Source organism: Coregonus lavaretus (assembly GCF_964263955.1).
Source record: "Coregonus lavaretus genome assembly, chromosome: 4".
In the NCBI taxonomy this organism is placed as follows: Eukaryota; Metazoa; Chordata; class Actinopteri; order Salmoniformes; family Salmonidae; genus Coregonus; species Coregonus lavaretus.
The window spans coordinates 52,836,376-52,861,280 of record NC_139991.1 but is presented as its reverse complement, the minus strand read 5'-3'; the positions used below and the strand labels follow the sequence as shown (position 1 = coordinate 52,861,280).

Sequence of the window (24,905 nt, the reverse complement as noted above, 5' to 3'; positions counted from 1 at the left end):
CGCATAATTAATTTTACCGAAACAAAATGATCCCACCATGTCAAATGAACAAATTGTCTGTCGGCATTTATAAAACTGTACAGGCATTTCATGTTTCCATCAGCCCAGTCATGACTTTTTTCATGTGTCAGGTAATTCATCTGCATGAATGGTTAGATGGAAACGTTGTTACTGAGAGACGAAATATACATTATTTTATTATTAGCCTACCATACCCTTCGTATTGCTGTCACCTATGATTTCATGCTCCCATTCACACATTTGCTGTTCTATTTTAAGACTGGGCATCAATAATTTCTGTTCCTCTCTTTGCATTCATTGATGAAGGTACTGTATGTATTATGTTTTACGTTACATGACTGGCTAAGAGCATGCTTAAAACCCATCTCTGAAAATATCATTCATAAATGTTTGATCAGGCCCATTACGGTGTTGTCACGCAAAACCCATGGCCCACATGCAATACCTCCAAAATTGTTCAAACAGTAGGCTTGTTCCAGGCTTAAACTACACTGAAGAAAGCAAGGGATGGATGGTGTAGTATTGCCTGGGCTGGGCTGCAGGTGGCACTGTCCAATAGCTGAACTGTTCTTAATCTTCTGATATGAGCTGACCAACCACACGGTATCAATCTCCTGTGTTTATAGAATATATACTGCAAGGCTTAAACCATTCCCATAACAATCCACTCCCATAAGCAATGTGTGACATTTGAATATATATTCAAAGTTAATGTCCTATCTCTTGCATTATTACGTTAATAATAATATTATTACTCAGATTATCTTTGGTGCAGTTCAAAAACAGGTTCATACAAACTCCACACATTGGTAACTTCTGGTTGAGAGCCAAATGATTTTGGGATTCTGTCCTTGATGATTGTTCTAAAAGGGGGGAGAGGGGGGACTAGCTATTATCCATCTAGGCCCCTGATGAGGCCCTCTGGGCTTGGCTGACCCCGGGGATAGGTGGGGCCCAGAAGGACCAGTCCTCGCCTGTGGGATCGTCTGAGGAGGGGGAGGGGTGGTGCTGAGGATTATTTCTGTCTGTAATAAAGCCCTTTTGAGGGGAAAATCTCATTCTGATTGGCTGGGCCTGGCTCCCCAGTGGGTGGGCCTGGCTCCCAAGTGGGTGGGCCTATGCTCTCCCAGGCCCACCCATGGCTGCGCCCTTCCCAGTCATGTGAAATCCATAGATTAGGGCCTAATGAATTTATTTCAATTGATTGATTTCCTTCTATGAACAGTAACTCAGTAAAATCTTTGAAAGTGTTGCATGTTGAGTTTATATTTTTGTTCAGTATAAATACAAAAGCAGTAACCTCAAAGGCTACTTCCCACAATGTAAATAAAGACAAAATCTCAGGGAATCTGAGGTGAGGGGAGTGTGAGAGAGTTCTGGAGCTCTGTAATATTCTGAGTCTGGTTCAGATTATTACCAGAGTCCTCCCTCCCTCCCTCTCTCCTCCTCACAGCACTGCTGTTTAGACAGAGTCTTCTCATCTGAGACTCTACAGTGTGCTGGCAGTTTGTGAGCTGGAGAGATTGATATTGACTGACAGACACAGACACACAGGACCAGACAGAGAAATACTGACAGTGTGGACCTCGGGCTGGCTTAGATTTTGGTTGGGACACACAATTGCTCCTACATTAGTTTGAAGGTATTTCAGCTTCTCCTGGTTTTTGATTTTTTTCCATTTAAGACTGCAATGCTTCCATTCTAACTCTTCACCCTGTTTGGTGAGTATAGAAAACAAATTTGCAGTGAATATGTGCATGTTTTTATACGTGCAGCGGTGCTTGTTTTAGTGTCTGTGTATGACTCATCCGTCTTCTCTCTTCTCCCAGCCACAGTCCAAGCCCAGATCCAGCCCTTGTCAGGCTCCTGTATCTTTGAGTCCAGCACAAGTCAGACTCAAACTTTTCGAGCTGGACGCTCAACAAAGATGGTAGGAGACTTTGAAAAAGTTTGAAGACTACCCCCTTTAATAACACTGACAAGTGCCTATAATACAGTAGCTTCCCACTGGGCACAGACATCAATTCAACGTCTATTCCACGTCGGTTCAACGTGGAAAACATAACATTTACATTACATTTACGTCATTTAGCAGACGCTCTTATCCAGAGCGACTTACAGTTAGCACATATATTATTTTATCAAACCCACAACCCTGGCGTTGCAAACGCCATGCTCTACCAACTGAGCTACATCCCCTGCCGGCCATTCCCTCCCCTACCCTGGACGACACTGGGCCAATTGTGCGCCGCCCCATGGGTCTCCCGGTCGCGGCCGGCTACAACAGAGCCTGGATTCGAACCAGGATCTCTAGTGGCACAGCTAGCACTGCAATGCAGTGCCTTAGACCACTGCGCCACTCGGGAAGAAGAAGAAGACTGTCTTCTCTTCTATACAGTAGAGATGACAGGGGCTTATTACAAGGATTTAAAGTTTCTAGTAGTGCCTGTATTAGTGCCTGTAGTAGTGTCTGTAGTAGAGTCTGTAGTAGTGTCTGTAGAACTGTCTGTAGTAGTGTCTGTAGTAGTGTCTGTAGTAGAGTCTGTAGTACTGTCTGTAGAACTGTCTGTAGAACTGTCTGTAGTAGTGTATGTAGTAGTGTCTGTAGTAGTGTCTGTAGTACTGTCTGTAGAACTGTCTGTAGAACTGTCTGTAGTAGTGTCTGTAGTAGTGTCTGTGGTAGTGTCTGTAGTAGAGTCTGTAGTAGTGCCTGTAGTAGTGTCTGTAGTAGAGTCTGTAGTAGTGCCTGTAGTAGTGTCTGTAGTAGAGTCTGTAGTACTGTCTGTAGTAGTGTCTGTAGTAGAGTCTGTAGTAGTGCCTGTAGTAGTGTCTGTAGTAGTGTCTGTAGAACTGTCTGTAGTAGTGTATGTAGTAGTGTCTGTAGTAGTGTCTGTAGTAGAGTCTGTAGTACTGTCTGTAGAACTGTCTGTAGTAGTGTATGTAGTAGTGCATGTAGTAGTGTCTGTAGTAGAGTCTGTAGTACTGTCTGTAGTAGAGTCTGTAGTACTGTCTGTAGAACTGTCTGTAGTAGTGTCTGTAGTAGTGTATGTAGTAGTGTCTGTAGTAGTGTCTGTAGTAGTGCCTGTAGTAGAGTCTGTAGTAGTGCCTGTAGTAGTGTATGTAGTAGAGTCTGTAGTAGTGTCTGTAGTAGTGTCTGTAGTAGAGTCTGTAGAACTGTCTGTAGTAGTGTCTGTAGTAGTGTCTGTAGTAGAGTCTGTAGGCGGACTACATTGCAGACACATGCCAGATCTCAGAACGCCTGGATTGGTGTTTAACATATCGGTTAACCAAATCATATGATATAGCAATCTGATGCCTGACTGTTCAGTCAATGACGTGGGCACAGAACCATTGGCTGATGCAATGCAACGTCTGCAATGTAGTTGGCCAGGAACACGACCATAATCATTCGGTAAGAGGTTAACGTGTATATTTAAATAGATTCAAATGAGCCAGGCAAAGCACTTATTGGACAAATCAAAGATGCCATTTTCTCCCTATACTGCTCATTTGAATAATTATTTACCCCAGGCTCACTAAGGCATAAAGTCCTGTGTAATTAACATGCTACGCCAATCAGGAACTCTTAACCAGCTCTGTATTTACTGTTGAGTTCTTATGGAGGTATAGAAAAGTATTGCATGTCCAACTAACCAATCTCACTGGTCATTTACTTTAGTGGCTTGATGTTAAACCTCATGATACTAACTGTAAGTTGCTCTGGATAAGAGCTTCTGCTAAATGACTCAAATGTAAATGTAAATGTAGTAGTGCCTGTAGTAGTGTCTGTAGTGGAGTCTGTAGTAGTGTCTGTAGTAGAGTCTGTAGTAGTGCCTGTAGTAGTGTCTGTAGTAGTGTCTGTAGTAGAGTCTGTAGTAGTGTCTGTAGTAGTGTCTGTAGTAGAGTCTGTAGTAGTGTATGTAGTAGAGTCTGTAGAACTGTCTGTAGTAGTGTCTGTAGTAGTGTCTGTAGTAGTGTCTGTAGTAGAGTCTGTAGTACTGTCTGTAGAACTGGCTGTAGTAGTGTCTGTAGTAGAGTCTGTAGTAGTGTATGTAGTAGTGTCTGTAATAGAGTATGTAGTAGTGCCTGTAGTAGTGTCTGTAGTAGAGTCTGTAGTAGTGTCTGTAGTAGTGTCTGTAGTAGAGTCTGTAGAACTGTCTGTAGTAGTGTCTGTAGTAGTGCCTGTAGTCGTGTCTGTAGTAGTGTCTGTAGTAGAGTCTGTAGTAGTGTCTGTAGTAGAGTCTGTAGTAGTGCCTGTCGTAGTGTATGTAGTAGTGTCTGTAGTAGATTCTGTAGTAGTGCCTGTAGTAGAGTCTGTAGTAGTGCCTGTAGTAGTGTCTGTAGTAGTGTCTGTAGTAGAGTCTGTAGTAGAGTCTGTAGTAGTGTCTGTAGTAGTGTCTGTAGTAGTGTATGTAGTATAGTCTGTAGTAGTGTCTGTAGTAGTGCCTGTAGTATAGTCTGTAGAAGTGTTTGTAGTAGAGTCTGTAGTAGTGTCTGTAGTAGAGTCTGTAGTAGTGCCTGTAGTAGTGTCTGTAGTAGAGTGTAGTAGTGCCTGTAGTAGTGTCTGTAGTAGTGTCTGTAGTAGAGTCTGTAGTAGTGTCTGTAGTAGTGAGAGAAGGCCAATAGTGTGCAAAGCTGTCATCAAGGCAAAGGGTGGCTATTTGAAGAATCTCAAATATCAAATATATTTTGATTTGTTGAAGACTTTTATGGTTACTACATGATTCCATATGTGTTATTTATAGTTTTGATGTCTTCACTATTATTCTACAATCTAAAAAATAGTAAAAATAAAGAAAAACCCTTGAATTAGTAGGTGTGTCCAAACTTTTGACTGGTAGTGTATGTAATCATCATTGGTCTGTAATCATTCTGTTTGCCTCAAGACAGGGACATGTAAACTGTAGTTTGCTGAGAAAGCAGAATGTGTCTCTTCCTGTTTTTGTCTATTACTTGTGTCCTGTTGTGGCGGACTGTCTACCCTCCTTCCTCTTTATCATCTGGTTCCTCTCTTCCTTTTATCATCCATCCTTCCCTGCCACTGTCACCCTAGGCATCCTTTGAAAAAAAAGCTTAATGACAATGGATTAAGTAGGTCCTGTTATACTCTCTTCCTCTTTTCATAGAACCTCTATTCAAACTGTTTCTCTGTTCTCAGGGTCTTTCATCTCAGTGGACCCAGGCCTAAAGGACCAGGATGGTCAGGAGAAGAGGCCAGAGGGAGAGGAGAGCCCCGAGGGGGAGGGCAGGGCAGTTCTGCTGGGCCCAGCCATGGAGCAGGAGGACTGGAGCTGTCTGAGGCTGGTGTACCAACTTTCCGGGTCTGGTTTCTGCAGGTCCAGCAGTGCAGGGAGGGCGAGAGCTTCAACCGGGCCCTGTGGAGCACCCAGACTGCCTCCGACAGCTGGCTCATCTCCAGCATTGACCTCCAGAACAGCACAGAGCCGTACAGGGTAAACAACACACCCTCAGGAACATGGGAGGCACATACACACTGTTAAAACATATGGGCTAATATAAATACTGCCATACTTAGGTGGAGGAATGGGGCCTGGAAAATATTCTAAAGAGCCCCCCAAAAGATAAACATTGATTAGTCCAAACATGAAATGACATGCATGTATTGTATCTGCTGTTCAATCTCTGGTCTGGTCTGATAACTGCTGCTATGTATTGCATGTAACCTCTTAAAGGTGCTTCCTGCTGCACTCAACCTGACTGGTTTGATAGAAATAAGGGAGCATGAAGGAAACATGCAGTGCACTGCACACAGGCAGTCAGGCACGCACATTACAGGAACTAACCATGCACTTGACCTTGAACCTGCCTGGGGGGACCTGCCTTAGCTATGACTCACTTGGGAGCTGGGAACTGTACCATTAGCCTACGGTGGTATATACAATATGTCGTACATTCACAGCCAACATAATGGTGCACAGACATACTGTACAATACTTCCATATCCCCTCCTCATTCATTAACGATTGAAGGCTATTGCTGAACATCTGTTTCCCATCAGATTGCCATTGACGGCAGACCTGGTGAGAGCACAGGCAGCAGTGTGGCCATCTTTGAGATACGCATCAAACCTGGATACTGCTTAGGTCAGTGAGTCCCACACATATCATATACCCTTGAGATTTGTAAGAATTTGAAAGTGACTGACATCATGTACAAACACACACAGGTACGCATGAATGCACACAAACACGTGAGCGCGATGACAACATAATGACTCATTCTGTATCACTTTTCATCGAACAAAACATGTTCATTATGTGACAATAACCTTACAATGGCCACATTTATATTTTATCTAGTGTATATGAAATGTCAGTGATATACAATACCAGTCAAAGGTTTGGACACACCTACTCATTCAAGGGTTTTTCTTTATTTTTACTATTTTCTACATTGTAGAATAATAATGAAGACATCAAAACTATGAAATAACACATATGGAATCATGTAGTATCCAACAAAGTGTTAAACAAATGAAAATAAATTTGAGATTTGAGATTCTTCAAATAGCCACCATTTGCCTTTATGACAGCTTTGCACACTCTTGGCATTTTCTCAACCAGCTTCAACTGGAATGCTTTTCCAACAGTCTTGAAGGAGTTCCTATATATGCTTAGCACTTGTTGCCTGCTTTTCCTTCACTCTGCCGTCCGACTCATCCCAAACCATCTCAATTGGGTTGAGGTCGGGGGATTGTGGAGGCCAGGTCATCTGATGCAGGACTCCATCACTCCCCTTCTTGGTAAAATAGCCCTTACACAGCCTGGAGGTGTGTTGGGTCATTGTCCTGTTAAAAAACAAATGATAGTCCCACTAAGCCCAAACCAGATGGGATGGCGTATCGCTGCAGAATGCTGTGGTAGCCATGCTGGTTAAGTGTGCCTTGAATTCTAAATAAATCACAGACAGTGTCACCAGCAAAGCACCCCCACACCATAACACCTCCTCCTCCATACTTTACGGTGGGAAATACACATGCAGAGATCATCCGTTCACCCACACCGCGTCTCACAAAGCCACGGCGGATGGAACCAAAAATCTCCAATTTGGACTCCAGACCAAAGGACAGATTTCCACCGGTCTAATGTCCATTGCTCGTGTTCCTTGGCCCAAGCAGGTCTTTCTTCTTATTGGTGTCCTTTAGTAGTGTTTCTTGAACTCTGTGAAGCATTTATTTGGGCTGCAATTTCTGAGGGTGGTAATTCTAATGAACTTATCCTCTGCAGCAGAGGTAACTCTGGGTCTTCCATTCCTGTGGCGGTCCTTATGAGAGCTAGTTTCATCATAGCGCTTGATGGTTTTTGCGACTACACTTGAAGAAACGTTCAAAGTTCTTGAACTTTTCCATATTGACTGACCTTCATGTCTAAAAGTGACGATGGACTATTGTTTCTCTTTGCTTTTTTGAGCTGTTCTTGCCATAATATGGACTTGTTCCAAGCACACCAAGACAGTCGTGAAGAGGGCACGACAAAACCTATTCTCCTAAGGAGACCGAAAAGATTTGGCATGGATCCTCAGATCCTCAAAAGGTCCTACAGCTGCACCATCGAGAGCATCCTGACTGGTTGCATCACTGCCTGGTATGGCAACTGCTCGGCTTCCGACCGCAAGGCACTACAGAGGTTAGTGCATTCGGCATTTGATTTGATTTGGTATTTTACCAAATAGGGCTATCTCCTGTATACCCCCCCTACCTTGTCACAACACAACTAATTGGTCAAACGCATTAAGAAGGAGAGAAATTCCACAAATTAACTTTTAAGAAGGCACACCTGTTAATTGAAATGCATTCCAGGTGATTACCTCATGAAGCTGGTTGAGAGAATGCCAAGAGTGTGCAAAGATGTCATCAAGGTAAAGGGTGGCTATGTGAAGAATCTCAAATATCAATATATTTTGATTTGTTTAACACTTTTTTGGTTACTACATGATTCCATATGTGTTATTTCATAGTTTTGATGTCTTCACTATTATTCTACAATGTAAAAAATAGTAAAACTAAAGAAAAACCCTTGAATGAGTAGGTGTGTCCAAACTTTTGACTGGTACTGTATAATGTCCGTTTTTTCCTCTTTTACCCCTTTCATCATCTGCCTGTTTAACTTGCTCTATTTACTATAATAAATAAATAAATGTTTTCATGAATAAATCTCCTGTCTTTTCAAGAAGGTTTTAATGAGAGAGGCCCCTCGGTCCGCTTCCTCACAGTGAGGTTTTGTATTAATGGTTTACTATGCTGTTGTCTCCAGAGTGTGACTATGAGGAGTCCCACCTGTGTGGCTACAGTAACCAGTGGAACACCAATGTCAACTGGTACAGGGGAGGAGGGGCTGCCCGGGACCCTCATAACAACCTACCTGACGACCACACGCAGAGCAACGGAGCAGGTGAAGCCAACTCACACATGTTAATGCTAGTAGATGTATAGCAGATATCGCAGCTCAACACTCAAAAATAAGATACCACTGCTCAACACAGGCGACAAGCAAATGACACAACCAAAACGAACAAGAACCAAAACAACTAACTCAATACAATATTAACATTCAACAGAACAACAGCATTATGTACATTCAGCAGGGGACACTCAACTGGCCTCCTGCTATGTTCACAAAATCTATTTTATTTCATATGGCAGCAGAATGCCAATAAATTGTAGCTTGAGGCAGTACAATGGACAAGGGAAACTAGGAAGATTGGTTTGTATCATCCATAATGGCTTCAAGTTGAAAATGAAAGCTGCCATTGCCTCCCAGGTCACTACATGTATGTGGATTCAGTGTACGCCAAGACATTCCAGGAGGTAGCCAAACTGGTGTCTGCTATGTCAACGGTGCCTATGTCGGGCTGCCTGAGCTTCCAGTACCAGCGGAGTGAGGACCGAGGGAACCTGTTCTCTGTCTACACCAGGGACCAGGCAGGCTAGTACCAGGAGCTGTGGAGAGCAGACCCAGAGGACCAGAACCTCAATGACTGGACTGGTACCACCTCGGAGTAGATACCTGTGCAGGTGGACATCAAGGCCCCGTACCCTATTTAGGTCAGTGGGGTGCAGATGTTTTCACAAGGAGTGCACATTGGATTTACATTCTGATTGAATACTGAGTACAGTGAGCAGCATGTTCACTTCTTCGTATGCGTTGGCCCGATCTGCTGATGAGTGTGATTGTATGTGTACACCTGCTCTCTCCAGGCGGTGTTTGAAGTGACCTTCAACAGCCCCAGAGGGGGTCGCGTGGCACTCGATGATATCGCCTTCTCTCCTGAGTTCTGTAGTGCAGAGATAGGTGGGTCTGTTTGGTCTCTCTCCTCCTGTTTTCATCACACAGTAGATTTACATTTGACTTTACATTAACTCTCATGACTGATATGGATGGAGTTGAAAGGTAAAAGAGGAGAAAAGCATGCTATTAAAGAGTATTGGGATGCAGCCTCCTAATGTGTCCCATGTGTGCTACAGAGCCAACCTTTGATCCCTCCATCGCCAACTGTGACTTTGAGGTGGGTTTCTGCCGCTACACACAGGATCAGACGGAGGGATCCACATGGAAGAGAGTGTCAGTCAAGCCCAACATCTACAGGACTGGGGACCACACAACAGGGGCAGGTGAGAGATTATACAATTTTGATCACCAAGAGATGCTAGAAGCGCAATGAGTGAACGAGAGATTGCTTCTCTAGCTGGTCCTGCTGACCATTTGTACTGCATTCAATTTGACTTTGGTAAAAACCTCAAGTGTTTCAAGTGTCAGAAAGACACTTAAACTGATATTCCAGGCACAAAAACATTGGCATATTGTGAGACTCAACCAATTGTTTTTATTTTTTTATTTCACCTTTATTTAACCAGGTAAGCCAGTTGAGAACAAGTTCTCATTTACAACTGCGACCTGGCCAAGATAAAGCAAAGCAGTGCGATAAAAACATTACATATGGGGTAAAACAAGACATAAAGTCAAAATTACAACAGATAATATATATACAGTGTGTTCAAATGTAGCAAGCTATGGAGGTAAGGCAATAAATAGGCCATAGTGCAAAATAATTACAATTAGTATTAACACTGGAATGATAGATGTGCAAGAGATGATGTGCAAATAGAGATACTGGGGTGCAAATGAGCAAAATAAATAACAATATGGGGATGAGGTAGTTGGGTGGGCTAATTTCAGATGGGCTGTGTACAGGTGCAGTGATCGGTAAGGTGCTCTGACAACTGATGCTTAAAGTTAGTGAGGGAGATAAGAGTCTCCAGCTTCAGAGATTTTTGCAATTCGTTCCAGTCTTTGGCAGCAGAGAACTGGAAGGAGTGTTGGCCAAAGGAGGTGTTGGCTTTGGGGATGACCAGTGAGATATACCTGCTGGAGCGCATACTACGGGTGGGTGTTGCTATGGTGACCAATGAGCTAAGATAAGGCGGGGATTTGCCTAGCAGTGATTTATAGATGGCCTGGAGCCAGTGGGTTTGACGACGAATATGTAGTGATGCCAGGTGCAAAGTAAAATTTTTCCATGGCAAAACGATTGACAAGAAACAGAGCTGCCAAAGACAATAATAAGAATTATTTATCTCCCCACAGGATCCTTTCTTCTGGCTCACTCTCGGCTGAGACCACGTGCTTGCTATATTAGCCACCTGCTCGGGCCTCTTCTGCCCAGCAACATGAAGTACTGTCTGTCCAGACAGACCAGGCACTCACTGTTTACCTTCAGGATCAGAGTGGAATCAAACAGGAGAGGATATGGACCCTGAATGACAAGTCCAGAGGTGTCTGGATAGCAACAGACATCACCTTCCGGAGTCCACAGGCTACAAAGATAAAATGTATTAAAATATATTAAACCTCTACTGTACACATTTTGGTTTTTCATTAAAACAAATATTCCATCTTTTTTTGTTGTTGAAGATTTAGGCTTTCTGATAATGTATCAATAATAATAAATAAACAAATTCACTTTTACCCCCCACACCCAGAAATGTTTTTTGTGCCATAAGGGTACTATAACACCAAGGAAAATATTATATTTTCAGAACATTTACATTTCACTGCCTCTCAAACCTGATTCTGGGGTCCATTCTTCCTTGCTGTCACTTAGGCAACAGAATCACTGTCCTCACTATCAGAGTATGATCCTAACTGTTCGATTAGGCTACTTTCACTGATAGAATGTCCCTGTGTCCATTGCTTGTGAATGTCAGTGGATATGTTGGCAAAAACATTGACCAAGACCATCATTTTACATAATTGAATTGAGCATGATATTGCCCCGAAAAGTGGCCTAACTGCACAACGTTGCCTTGAGGCAACAAAAAGAAAACTAAATGCTTTGAATATATAAAAAAACAAAATATGTTCAAAACCTAGCAAATATGCTTCTTTAGAGGTCCCTACACAAGTAAATATTTTTTATTGTCATGTTCTCTATTTAAACATGCAAAATAATTAAATGTATCTGATCCTTTGCTCACACCATCATGCCCTCACATCGCTCTGCTTCCTCAAAGAAGGCCCCTGCCCCAATTCATACATCATACCAACTTCTGAATTTCATTGGATTATTTACAGACACGACATCATATATTGTCATGAATATAAAATTAATAATATGGGGGGCAACGATGTGCAGTAGAGGGTTAATTCCCTTTTTAGTTAGTCAATTGTTTTCATTCCTCGGTCACAATTGATGTCCTGTGCATGCCCTGTGTCGTGACGTAACTTACTTTAATGTATGACTTATTTATCGAATCACCTAACTATGTTTAATTGTCATTTGATTAAATTAATCATGTAACAATTAACGGAAGAAGTTGTTTAACCAGTTACCATCTCCCGAATTAAACTCTTAGAAGATATATATGTTATATATCGATAACAGTCACTTATTAAATCAGTCTCATTCTGAACGTCTCATAATCCTTGAACCTGCAAGAACCCTAACCTTATTGATGAATCAGCAATACACAAATTGGCTTAATTATTTATTTACTAACTAACTAAATAATAACACAATACAAACACAACACACACACACACATATATAGGTTATTGATTACTAACGTAATACAATGAAAACAGGTCCCTAGTGGACTGGACTAACAATAGCATGAATGCTTGGGTAGTGGAGGGGTCAGAATGGAAGGGAAAGACAGAGATTCAAACTATCGTGATTACTTTGGAAACTACGCTACACAGAAATACAAATGCTTAAAACCCCACTAAACGCTCATTCGGATTAGAAATGCAACATGTATTTACATGTAGCTGTCCTCGATAGTTGAGTTGATGATGTAGGACTCTGGTTTGCCCACCAGAGATCCCAATGTCCTTGGTAGAGTTTCTGGTCATAGTAGTGGTTAGATTGGGTACTTCAGATGTACCAGCGGTTGTCTGAGAGGGATTGTCCTCTCCTCTCGTGTCTTAGTGAAAGTTCTCTAGACGACTATACATGCCAGCTGCAGACTGAAATGATAAGGTCTAGTGCATTGTCTTCTTCTTCACCTCATGTAGAGGTTGAGCGTTTCAGAGTTTCTCCATTTCAAACGTGTGGACTAACGTCTTGTGTTTTCTGGTCTTTCTGAAATTCAACCATTTGCAACGTTTAGCTCACGCTTCACATCTGCTGGTCTAAAGTTTTTCAACCATTTTAAGCCGTGGGGCTTGCTGGTCTGGTAGAAATTCAACCATTTGCAAAGTTTGGCTGACGCTTCACATCTGCTGGTCTAATGTTTAAATGTTTTTCAAGGCGTTTTATGCACTCAGGGTAAAAGGGGCGTTCCATCATGTTTGTGCTCATCTGGGTGTGGCCACTGACTGAGAACAAATCAATATGGAAAACAATCATCTCATCTAGAATGCTAAAATCACAATGTTATCTTCACAAAAGTATTATTATACTTAATAATTTGTTTTATACAACAATTAGATGCAAACCTCATAACTGGGAAGTGTACCCACCCAGAGATACAGTTATGTTGTTCCACCGTCTTTAATGACATCACAACATAGTAACGAATTTGACATGATTGTTCTTTAAGTCCCCACCAACCATTTCCCACATACTTTTAAGTAGGAATGTTGTTTCATTAACCACTTTTGGATGTTGGAGTTTTGGCGGGAAGACTTCCTTTGTTAACAAAGGGGTCCTTTCTCCCAATACTTCATGGCAAGGAAGAGAAAGTCTGGACGGTATTTACGACCGGTCATAAAACTGGCCCCCAGGAAATGGGGTGTTCAAACCTTTGCCTAGCCGGCATGTTTGATCCTCAACCCATGAGGGCAAGTCATGACAGTCCCCCTCTGGTGGTTCAATCTTGGTATTATTATGCAAGTTGCAACCCACCATAAAAATGACCACGGGATGTCCTGGTTGTGGATCATCGTTGCAGTCCCCCTCTGATGGTTTACCTTGGGAGGATCTCTGCAAGCTGCAGGCCACCACAAGAATGGCCAGGGGATGTCCTGGTTGGGGATCGCCATTGCGGTCCCCCTCTGGTGGTTTATCCTGGTAGGCTTTCTTCCAACGGAGTAGTCCACCACAAGAATGGGCAGCGGGCGTCCTGGTTGGGCATCGCCGTTCCGGACGTCCAGGCTGGTAGATCTGGGCAGTAACTTAGGCAGATGTTAACAAGACACACACACACTCACGAAATACATAATTACATTTCTTTCTCAAATGAGCGGCGTTGTGGCACTAACTGATGGTTGTATGGGGAACTTGTTTATGGCTCTATCACTTCGTGTCAGAGAAAATGAAACAAAATGAATAAAAGTATAAACAAAAGAGATACAAAATATAGTTACCACACCTTAATCATCTAATTGGACTGTATTCTATATACATCCACGGTCTTGGCTAAATGACTCTATCATGGCATTGTCTCTAATGTCATGTCTAGGGTTTTCCCACTTACAGTGAGGGAAAAAAGTATTTGATCCCCTGCTGATTTTGTACGTTTGCCCACTGACAAAGACATGATCAGTCTATAATTTTAATGGTAGGTTTATTTGAACAGTGAGAGACAGAATAACAACAACAAAATCCAGAAAAAAGCATGTCAAAAATGTTAGAAATTGATTTGCATTTTAATGAGGGAAATAAGTATTTGACCCCTCTGCAAAACATGACTTAGTACTTGGTGGCAAAACCCTTGTTGGCAATCACAGAGGTCAGACATTTAGTTGGCCACCAGGTTTGCACACATCTCAGGAGGGATTTTGTTCCACTCCTCTTTGCAGATCTTCTCCAAGTCATTAAGGTTTCCAGGCTCACGTTTGGCAACTCGAACCTTCAGTTCCCTCCACAGATTTTCTATGGGATTAAGGTCTGGAGACTGGCTAAGCCACTCCAGGACCTTAATGTGCTACTTCTTGAGCCACTCCTTTGTTGACTTGGGCGTGTGTTTTAAGTCATTGTCATGCTGGAATACCCATCCACGACCCATTTTCAATGCCCTGGCTGAGGGAAGGAGGTTCTCACCCAAGATTTGACGGTACATGGCCCCGTCCATCGTCCCTTTGATGCGGTGAAGTTGTCCTGTCCCCTTAGGAGAAAAACACCCCCAAAGCATAATGTTTCCCCCTCCATGTTTGAAGGTGGGGATGGTGTTTTTGGGGTCATAGGCAGCATTCCTCCTCCTCCAAACACAGCGAGTTGAGTTGATGCCAAATAACTCGATTTTGGTCTCATCTGACCACAACACTTTCACTCATTTCTCGTCTGAATCATTCAGATGTTCATTGGCAAACTTCAGACTGCCCTGTATATGTGCTTTCTTGAGCAGGGGGACCTTGCGGGCACTGCAGGATTTCAGTCCTTCACGGCGTAGTGTGTTACCAATTGTTTTCTTAGTGACTATGGTCCCAGCTGCCTTGAGATCATTGACAAGATCCTCCCGTGTAGTTCTGGGCTGATTCCTCACCGTTCTCATGATCTCCACGAGGTGAGATCTTGCATGGAGTCCCAGGCCGAGGGAGATTGATAGTTATTTTGTGTTTCTTCCATTTGCAAATACTCGCACCAACTGTTGTCACCTTCTCACCAAGCTGCTTGGCAATGGTCTTGTAGCCCTTACCAGCCTTGTGTAGGTCTACAATCTTGTCCCTGACATCCTTGGAGAGCTCTTTGGTCTTGGCCATGGTGGAGAGTTTGGAATCTGTTTGATTGATTGCTTCTGTGGACAGGTGTCTTTTATACAGGTAACAAGCTGAGATTAGGAGCACTCCCTTTAAGAGTGTGCTCCTAATCTCAGATCGTTACCTGTATAAAAGACACCTGGGAACCAGAAATCTTTCTGATTGAGAGGGGGTCAAATACTTATTTCCCTCATTAAAATGCAAATCAATTTATAACATTTTTGACATGTGTTTTTCTGGATTGTTTTGTTGTTATTCTGTCTCTCACTGTTCAAATAAACCTACCATTAAAATTATAGACTGATCATTTCTTTGTCAGTGGGCAAACGTACAAAATCAGCAGGGGATCAAATACTTTTTTCCCTCACTGTATTGATGTGTTGCTTAGGCACTATCCTAAGTTGATAACTACATGATAAGTCTACAGTTTGTAAGGCACTAGCTTCGGACAGTCTACAGGGATGACCTATGGACTTCTGGCGAGAAACTGGTGAGTACGGTAGCTGTAGAATTAAAGGCCTCATGGTAAATTTAACTTTACCAAGGCTGGTGTTTTGCTCGGACCTTTAAGTGATCCTAGCACAAATCCTCATTGAATGTTCCGTTTTACATGTGCGTTTATGCTTACACAAGCGTGCATGCCAAGGGAAAGAAAACCAAGTATCCTGGTAGGCTGCAACCTGTTCAGAATGAGTCTGATGTAATCAGATCATTTTCATGTCAATGCCTGGAGGTCAGTAAGAATTGGTGTCGAGGGAAGCTGTAGTGGTTTTACTACAGGTCACTGTGTCTTACACCATTGTAGTGGTGATAGGTATGAAGGAGTCTATTTCATAGCTATGTTATCCTCGGAGGAGCTAACCTCACGACGGAAGTACTATATAAGCACTGAACCAGTCGTACACGGTGTGATCATGGTTCATGACTTCTAATAACTTTCCTTCTGAATGGAGGGTTCAATTTATTAGTGGCATGTGTGTTAACCATTAGAAGAGTATTTTGGGAGATTCCCTTCCACGTGTTGCAATCTGAGTGACTACTAACTCCTCTGTCGCTGTTGTCAAGGGTAATTCAACTTGTTAGGTCTCTAACCTTCTTACTGATTGTGGCTGGACTGACTGTTGCTGTCATTGTTACTGGTACTCAAGGGGACCAGTTATCCTTCCAATTTATTGGAGGTGGAAAGTCCACTGGACTTCTTTTATGACCAGTGTGGTACACCTCAGTGATATCTCAGATGTGTTCTAAGGTTATCCCCGTCGAGGGGCTTGTCCGCTCCTCTATGTTGTCATGGGGAAGTTTACAACTAGATTTGTTTCCTACTCTGGCGGTCCCTTACAGTGTTGCTCGTAGTCTCGACACCCCCACCGGCCTTGACGAGGCTCATCATGGGTCTGGACTAGTATTCCCCCTTTGTGTCTTGGGACCCCCCCACCAGCAGTGGGTGTTGGTGTCGAGGCACAAACTAAAAGGTTGGACCCTTTGTACGAGTTGTCAGCAGCCGCGTAGTTAGTAGATTCGCTGTAACCATTCAACCAAATCTCCTGGTGTTTGTGCTTGAAAACGCTCAGTGGCTGTCGTGGCCTGTCAGTCACCACAGCGTCTGTGTGTGGCGATCGTTCCAGTACCTGTGAACTGAGACAAGGATATCTTTCTGCGATATGGCACAGTATTTCACCAGTGGGAATCATCGGGTCAGTTGCGGGACTGACGCCGTTAGTTTCATTGTAAGGGATTTCAGTCCCCCTCAAAGCCGAAAATGTAACATCGGAAGCAGAGTACACTCTGCACATCGATTATTTTATTCCTGAGACGGCCGCAGTGCTTGCGGAAGTGTCCGTAGGACAAGAGAAGTTAATCTCAGCTACAGTATCGCATGACTCCAAGGAGGAGTGAAGTGGCTCATTCACAGAGACTGCTGGCTTGAAATCATGAAAGGACTGGTCAATCAGGTTTGCTGATTGAATGTGACGAGATATCGTAATATCTCCTTGGGTCAGATGCTTCACAGAGAAGTTACGAGACATTTTTCAAAAGGGGTTCTTTTGATAGATGCTCTTTGTGGATGACTGTGGTAGTCAGTGGTAGGAGACGACAGTATGGTCAGTGGAGACGGCACGGTTGCCTGTGACCACACTTGGTTGGTCTTCCAATCTATCAGTGGGATCAACCGATCCATGAAGTCTACTCTGAGTAGCAGGGGTTCACTTTCGAGGCTGGTAACATACACCGGTTGAACAAGCGATACGTCTTGGAAGTATAGTTTCAGCATGAGTCGCATTGTGAGAGGCGAGGTAGTCTGGGTGAAACCTTGAAGTGAAGTATCGCATCGTTCCGTTTTCAACAAACATTTACCTAGGTTCAAAGCCCTTTTGAGATCATTGAACAATGTTTGAGAGATGAGCGATATTGTCGAGCCCGAATCAATTAGCGCATGACAGGTTAAGCAGTCCTCCAGGACTGTTTCCAGGTATGGGCTGTTTGAGTCGCGTTTGTAGTCATATTCCCCACATAGTGGAGTGGTAGTTCATAATGCCGTGATGTGTCATTTCTGTTCATGGTGGAAACAGATTGACTTATCGGGGTTCGAGTGGAATTGGCTCTTGCGATGTGTTTGACCTTTTTCTTCGCAACGTTTGTATCAGAGACTATAGACAAAGCTTGTGGGCTTGTGTCTTGATCGAGCAGGCCCTGGATAGGGTCTCGAGTGAGAGCGGGAGTAATTTGATTGTTAACGTCCTTGCTAAGGGTGTTAATTCTGGTGGACCTGTTGTCCGGCAATTCCACGTCTAGTCATAGTGACTTGTCTTTTTCCTGTTTATCAAATTCTTTCCTGTTCTTTATTTCTCTTAGCAGAGCTTTTAGCGAGTATTGGCATATGCTTCAGTCGTCATTGAACCCTCTTTCACCCTTGTTACCCTTGTGCTCTGACCATTTGGTTGGATTGGGTGCAGGAACATAGCGATCCGGTCGATTGTAGCGGAAGTCGTTTAGCTGGCGACGTACTTTACAGTTATTTCGACCATGGTGGGTATTGGTATCGTGGTTTCGTGGTAGAAACCGTTGTTGTGCGTCATCTCTTGATGCTTCAATACCTGATAATGCACCCTCTAACTGGAGTGAGTGCTCCTGTTCAAACTCCAAAATGGAGATGTCAGGGCTCTTAGCGCTGCGCACTTTTGATGCCTCAAAAGCTGTGCTCGCAAGCTCTCTGAGTTCTGAGATTGTCAAACCAACGTGGGCTGTAGGACCCAAGTAGGTCATGAAGGTGGGATACATGTTCGGCAGAAACATATGTTTGAATGGTAATACAGTGAGGGAAAAAAGTATTTGATCCCCTGCTGATTTTGTACGTTTGCCCACTGACAAAGAAATGATCAGTCTATAATTTTAATGGTAGATTTATTTGAACAGTGAGAGACAGAATAACAACAAAAAAATCCAGAAAAACGCATGTCAAAAATGTTATAAATTGATTTGCATTTTAATGAGGGAAATAAGTATTTGACCCCCTCTCAATCAGAAAGGTTTCTGGCTCCCAGGTGTCTTTTATACAGGTAACGAGCTGAGATTAGGAGCACACTCTTAAAGGGAGTGCTCCTAATCTCAGCTTGTTACCTGTATAAAAGACACCTGTCCACAGAAGCAATCAATCAATCAGATTCCAAACTCTCCACCATGTCCAAGACCAAAGAGCTCTCCAAGGATGTCAGGGACAAGATTGTAGACCTACACAAGGCTGGAATGGGCTACAAGACCATCGCCAAGCAGCTTGGTGAGAAGGTGACAACAGTTGGTGTGATTATTCGCAAATTGAAGAAACACAAAAGAACTGTCAATCTCCCTCGGCCTGGGGCTCCATGCAAGATCTCACCTCGTGTAGTTGCAATGATCATGAGAACGGTGAGGAATCAGCCCAGAACTACACGGGAGGATCATGTCAATGATCTCAAAGCAGCTGGGACCATAGTCACCAAGATAACAATTGGTAACACACTATGTCATGAAGGACTGAAATCGCAAGGTCCCCCTGCTCAAGAAAGCACATATACAGGCCCGTCTGAAGTTTGCCAATGAACATCTGAATGATTCAGAGGAGAACTGGGTGAAAGTGTTGTGGTCAGATGAGACCAAAATCAAGCTCTTTGGCATCAACTCAACTAGCCGTGTTTGGAGGAGGAGGAATGCTGCCTATGACCCCAAGAACACCATCCCCACCGTCAAACATGGAGGTGGAAACATTATGCTTTGGGGGTGTTTTTCTGCTAAGGGGACAGGACAACTTCACCGCATCAAAGGGACGATGGACGGGGCCATGTACTATCAAATCTTGGGTGAGAACCTCCTTCCCTCAGCCAGGGCATTGAAAATGGGTTGTGGGTGGGTATTCCAGCATGACAATGACCCAAAACACACGGCCATCTGCGAGAGGCAAAGTCTGAAACCTTCTCTCGTCTTCATTCCTTTGTGTACTGAGCTCCGGTTGCAAGCTTGGTTGCTTGACTGGGTAGTCATGCTGTAGCGCGTGACTGTTCTGGAATTCCTCCAGATGGTACCTAAGGGTGGTATTCTGCTGCATGGCAGAGTCCACTTGGGCGCTTCGGAGTACTTATTTCAGACACGTGAGTATCGCACTTGCTCCGTTCGGCCTCATACTTATCTGACATGGTTTGCAGGTAGAGGTCTTGAGTACGGAGTGAGAGATTCAGTGATGAGATTTCCTCCACTTGCTTAGAAATCAATATTTCCATCACCTGAATTCTCACATCATTCATTTGGTCAGCGACTTTAATGAGTTTCGCTGATTTCTCATCCAACTTGGCCATTGTGTTCATTAACTGATCGTCTTTGGTGTGCAGCATTTGGACTAGAACATTATTGCTTTGGGTAACGTTCATCAAAACTGCATGTATGTTATCAAATTGCACGCTCCTGTTTGTAGATAACTCGTCAGATTTATCTAGTTCGGTGTGGACTTTGTCGTATTTACTTTTGGCTAAATCCAGTTGTTCCTGTAGAAGACGATTTTGTTCCTGTAGAAGACGATTTTGTTGAAGAGTTTGTGCTCGTCATCATAAGTTTTTGCAATTACTTTTAATTGTTCCGTTTTCAAACGCAGTTCCTTGGTTAACAGAATGTTTTCCTAATCTGCTTTTGTCATTAGTTTCCCGGTTCTCTCCACCTGTTTCTTCATATCAACCATTTCTTGCTCGTGCTTTAGCTGTGCACTGTGGTATTGGACCGATGCCAATCTCTGATGGCGATACATCAGGGCTAAACTGGAGAGAACCTTTACAAGGCCTGCGCCCGATGGTTGATTTTGGAGCACGTTTGTCGCAATTTCTGCTGTTTTTCCGCAAATGGCATAGTTAGGGTTGGAATCGCTGCGGAGGTCAGCGATCAATCCTTTTATGGGTGAGGGTTCACTAATTAGCGGGGGAGTGGGGACCACCCCCTCTGATAGCTTGCACATAAAAAAAAAAAAAAACTTTTTTTAAATTAATGTTTTGGGTTTGAGTTGTTGGAAGCCGCAAAAACGATTTAAATCTATTTATAGATGTTAATGAACCATCACTACTGCATCAGTAATGTGGGAGTTGGACGTGAATGAATTTCCAAAAGGAAATTGAGTTGATTAATCAATGATAATGATTAATCATACCTGTATATGCTTTCTGGGAATTAAACTTTAATTAACCTGAAAGTGTTGCTTTATCTAAGTTAATATGGAAAAGTTTAGTTTATTAAATTGAATGAGACAATGATATCCAGTCAATTGAGATTGGCTGGATTATCATAAATGTAACCAGTAGTTAAAATGTGAGCGTACGTTTACCACCAGGGTCAGTTATCCCTAAGGCTGAAGCCACTTGGGATTCCCGTGAAGGCGGGACTTCCGTCAATACTGATTCAGTACTGTGGGGGTTGGCTCCAATGAGCTTGCAAAAGCAAATTGAATTGATTAATCAATGATAATGATTAATCATACATCTATAGGCTATCTGGGAATTAAACTTTAATTAACCTGAAAGCGTTGCTTTATCTAGGTTAATATGAAAAAGTTTAAAATTGTCTCCTTTGTTGAACCAAATCAATTTGGATCTTATCCAAATGATCAACCTGAAAAGGTATATTCGGCAATTTAACTTATTAAATTGAATGAGACAATGATATCCAATCAGTTGAGATTTGCTGGATATCATAAATGTAGCGCGTAGTTACACACTATAAGAACACGTTTTGCCCTCACATAGAACAATTTGTTTTCCAAAAATGGCTTGCGATTGTTCACCACTAGGGGTCACTGATTGCAGAAAGCTGAACTCGAACGGGAGTACAGAGGGGCGGGACTTCCGTCGCCCAAGACGGGGATTTCAACGTGACACAAGAAAAACAAAATGGCTGCTCTCCCTTTGTTAGCTTAGCGTCTAGTGCACAACTAATCTTATACTTGTTTAAGCACACAACAGGATCCCATACACTACGGGAAGGGGTTTACTAGTGACGTCTCACATTCGGCATTCTCTTTGCTAGCACTACATTACCGGAACGCGCGGTAACATAAGAGATACGCCTGTGGTTTACCCACGCTACGCGAAGCGCGATAGGCAGATAGATAATAACTCCGGCCCGGTCAACGAATATATCTATCAACATTTTTATCATTACTGGCCCTATGTCCTCGCTCTAGAAATTAATACTGACCGAGTTAACTCGCTTCTGAGACGCGTGACAGAAATAGTACCCGTTTGGGCCAACGGGATTATATCTGAGAATACCTAAATCGGCCGGCCCAATATGTCCTGGCTGGTAGCGTTCAGTAATTCACTCTACACACTGACTTTTCGTCAGATATACAACACCGGAGGCAACCTCTAGTATCTTGTTCAAATGAAAACACACATACCTCAACAAATCCTGCTACGGCTCTACTGGTGTATAACGTAATGTGCTGCACAATTCATATAGACTGATTTCAACAGTAAGGCCTCGTTCTATCTTAGATTCTTCGCACGGGGGCTCCAATTTGTCGTATGACTGTTATTTATCGAATCCCCTAACTATGTTTAATTGTCATGTAACGATTAATTCATTAGGAATTTGGGGCACCACGGAATAAGTTGTTTAACGAGTTACCATCTCCCGTGAGGGCAAGTCATGACACCTGCCTATAATGTTTTATATGTAACTGAAACCCTTGTGTTGGGGGCTTTGAAGTTTGTTCAGCCTTACATAGTTCATATCTTTGACATTGTATTTTTTATTCTCAGTCCTTTGGTTTGACTCCAGCTTTGTAAGCAGCAGCAGTTAGAGGAAAAGGTTTCATACTTTTCACATACAATGAAATAGGATGCCGAAGTCAGTAGTCAGAGATACTATTCTAGGGTTTTTCTTTGTAAACTGCTTTTGCTCTGTTAAAACATGGATTATTTGTTCAAAATCTAAACAATACCCTATCACAGTTAATTAAATTGGTGTGACTGTCTGCAAATGCATTATGCAGTTACATTGTCCAGAAGCCATATCCTCTGAGAATGTATGTTGTTGAAGACGTCACCCACTCTGCCCAGGTGGTGTTTGTCAGCACATGTACAAACTTCTGGGTCTGTGGTTCAGTTGCTCTGGATGACATCAGTGTGAGCCTCGGGGACTGTGATCTTACAGCAGGTAACTTCACCCTCACTGATCACTGATGCCCACAGGATCTCTGGGAGTTCTGTGTCTGTGATAGACACATTGCCCCTATAGAGTAATTTATAGGGTGTCCATCTGCAGGTTTACTCCTGTCTGTCCCTGGGCACTGTAACTCTGAGATGGGTCACTGTGGGTATATTCAGGACAAGGAGGGTGATGATATAAAAATTAAAATATATACAGGTTAAAGGTAATGACTAAATGTTCCACCCTTAAATATAGTTGTGAAATGTTCTTGTTTTAAGTGATTAGTACTTTCTTAGTAGTGACTAATTATTATACTCCAAAACTGTGTGAGATGTTTTAGAATCTACTACCTGGTAATGTGTGAGTGTAGGACCAGTAAAGATTATGACATTGTGTTACTATTTAGCAATGTGAGTAGGAGTTAGACCGGACGGCGAAGAAGGAGAACTGTTAAACATGGTGCAGAATATTGTGAGAACGGCGATAACTGAGGAATGCAGGGAGTAGGCTATGATAAGAAAGTGTGTGTGTGAACTGATGGTCAGGAGAGCAATTATAAAGTGGAAAACTACAGCCTGCCTACAGAGGGGAGGGATTTTCATATGACGTGTGCATATAAAAATATTGTACGACCATTTTGTGGCAGAATTCTCAATGAATAAACATCTCTGACTATGCAGATCGGGACTCTGTCCGTTTCTTGATTTTGGGAGACACACAGAGACACTGAAATAGTTTGTTAAATAATTCTCATAACAGGTGATAAGAGTGACTGGGTACTGGTGAGAGGGCCTACTCCCACCTCTTACACCGAGCCGCCACAGGAGTCGGTGAGTATCCAATGCCCTGTAACATTCCTTAAAAAGTGTAATTGTGACATCATTGTAGTCTGTTTCCATGTTATACTGTGATAGTTGGAGTTTGACCCTGTGAAACTCTGTCAGGGTACTACATGCACATTAAGGCGTCTAACATGCTGCCTGGTCAGAATGCCCGGTTACTCTCCAGTCCTCTGAGGGGGTCCAGGGGTCCTCAGTGCCTACGTTTCTTCTACCAGATGTACGGCTCAGGCACAGGTGAGCTTAGTGTCCATTTGAGCAAGGATGGAAAGGACTGGAGAGCAGAGCATCACCTGGCTGAGAGCAACTGTGGAATACCAGAGTGACCAACAGCATCAGGCAATTGCTGAAAAACGTAACTTCCCATAATCCCTTTCCTCCTCTGTACCCCACCCCCAAATTACAAAAATATATTCAGGCAATGATTTGAAGAATTAAAGCACCCAGTCTTATTCACGTGTTCAGGCTAAATACTTTTTTTTACTGAGCATCATTTGTTGTCCTTTTTCTCCTATTGTTCTAGATTGTTTTTGAGGCCATCAGGGGTTCCTCAATAAGGAGTGATATAGCCATCGATGACATTGTGTTTGAAAGTGGACCGTGCCCAGGTATCTGTTGCCCTGTTAGCGTTATACAACCTCTACAAACATGGATTGTGTTTAATTGTTTTGCTTTGTGCAATCTTTCAACTCATGGCTCATTTTATTTTTTGTCCACAGATATTGAAGTCAAAACGACCCATTCCCCTGGAAACTCAAATGACATTGAGTGAAGGAGCAGAGGACAGGAAGAGTGCTGAATAAGATGCATGCATCAAAACTATGTTGCACATATGGACAAATGTACATATTTTTACATTTTATTTTCCATTGTACTGATAGCACCGAATCGTTTTGCACATATACATTTGAAACCCCACCTCTTTAAGGAATACCTGGGATAGGATAAAGTAATCCTTCTACCCCCCCAAAAAAATAAAAAAATAAAACCATTGTAAAGTGGTTATCCCACTGGCTATAAGGTGATTGCACCAATTTGTAAGTCACTCTGGATAAGAGCGTCTGCTAAATGGCGTAAATGTAAATATAAACACAGAGGTCAAACAAAAAGAGATTCTGCATTTTCAATCAAATTATATCACTGTACACAACTATACTTGCTCTTTGTAGAGAAACTGGTACTAGTCAGTCAACATTTTCCCAGCAATAGAGGCTGTGTTGTATTC

The 24,905-nt window shown here is 42.8% G+C and overlaps 1 pseudogene across 1 annotated transcript; it reads left to right on the top strand.

Annotated features, from left to right (window-relative positions):
- The first annotated feature begins 1,711 nt into the window (after positions 1-1,711).
- Positions 1,712-24,452, top strand: LOC311128428 (MAM domain-containing protein 2-like; annotated as a pseudogene). Its single transcript has 15 exons — positions 1,712-1,742; positions 1,851-1,951; positions 5,180-5,474; positions 6,041-6,125; positions 8,295-8,432; positions 8,802-9,085; positions 9,239-9,332; positions 9,506-9,652; positions 10,626-10,863; positions 22,751-22,847; positions 22,956-23,027; positions 23,601-23,675; positions 23,786-24,019; positions 24,204-24,288; positions 24,400-24,452. The product of its transcript is annotated as an MAM domain-containing protein 2-like (transcript).
- Positions 24,453-24,905: the final 453 nt, after the last annotated feature.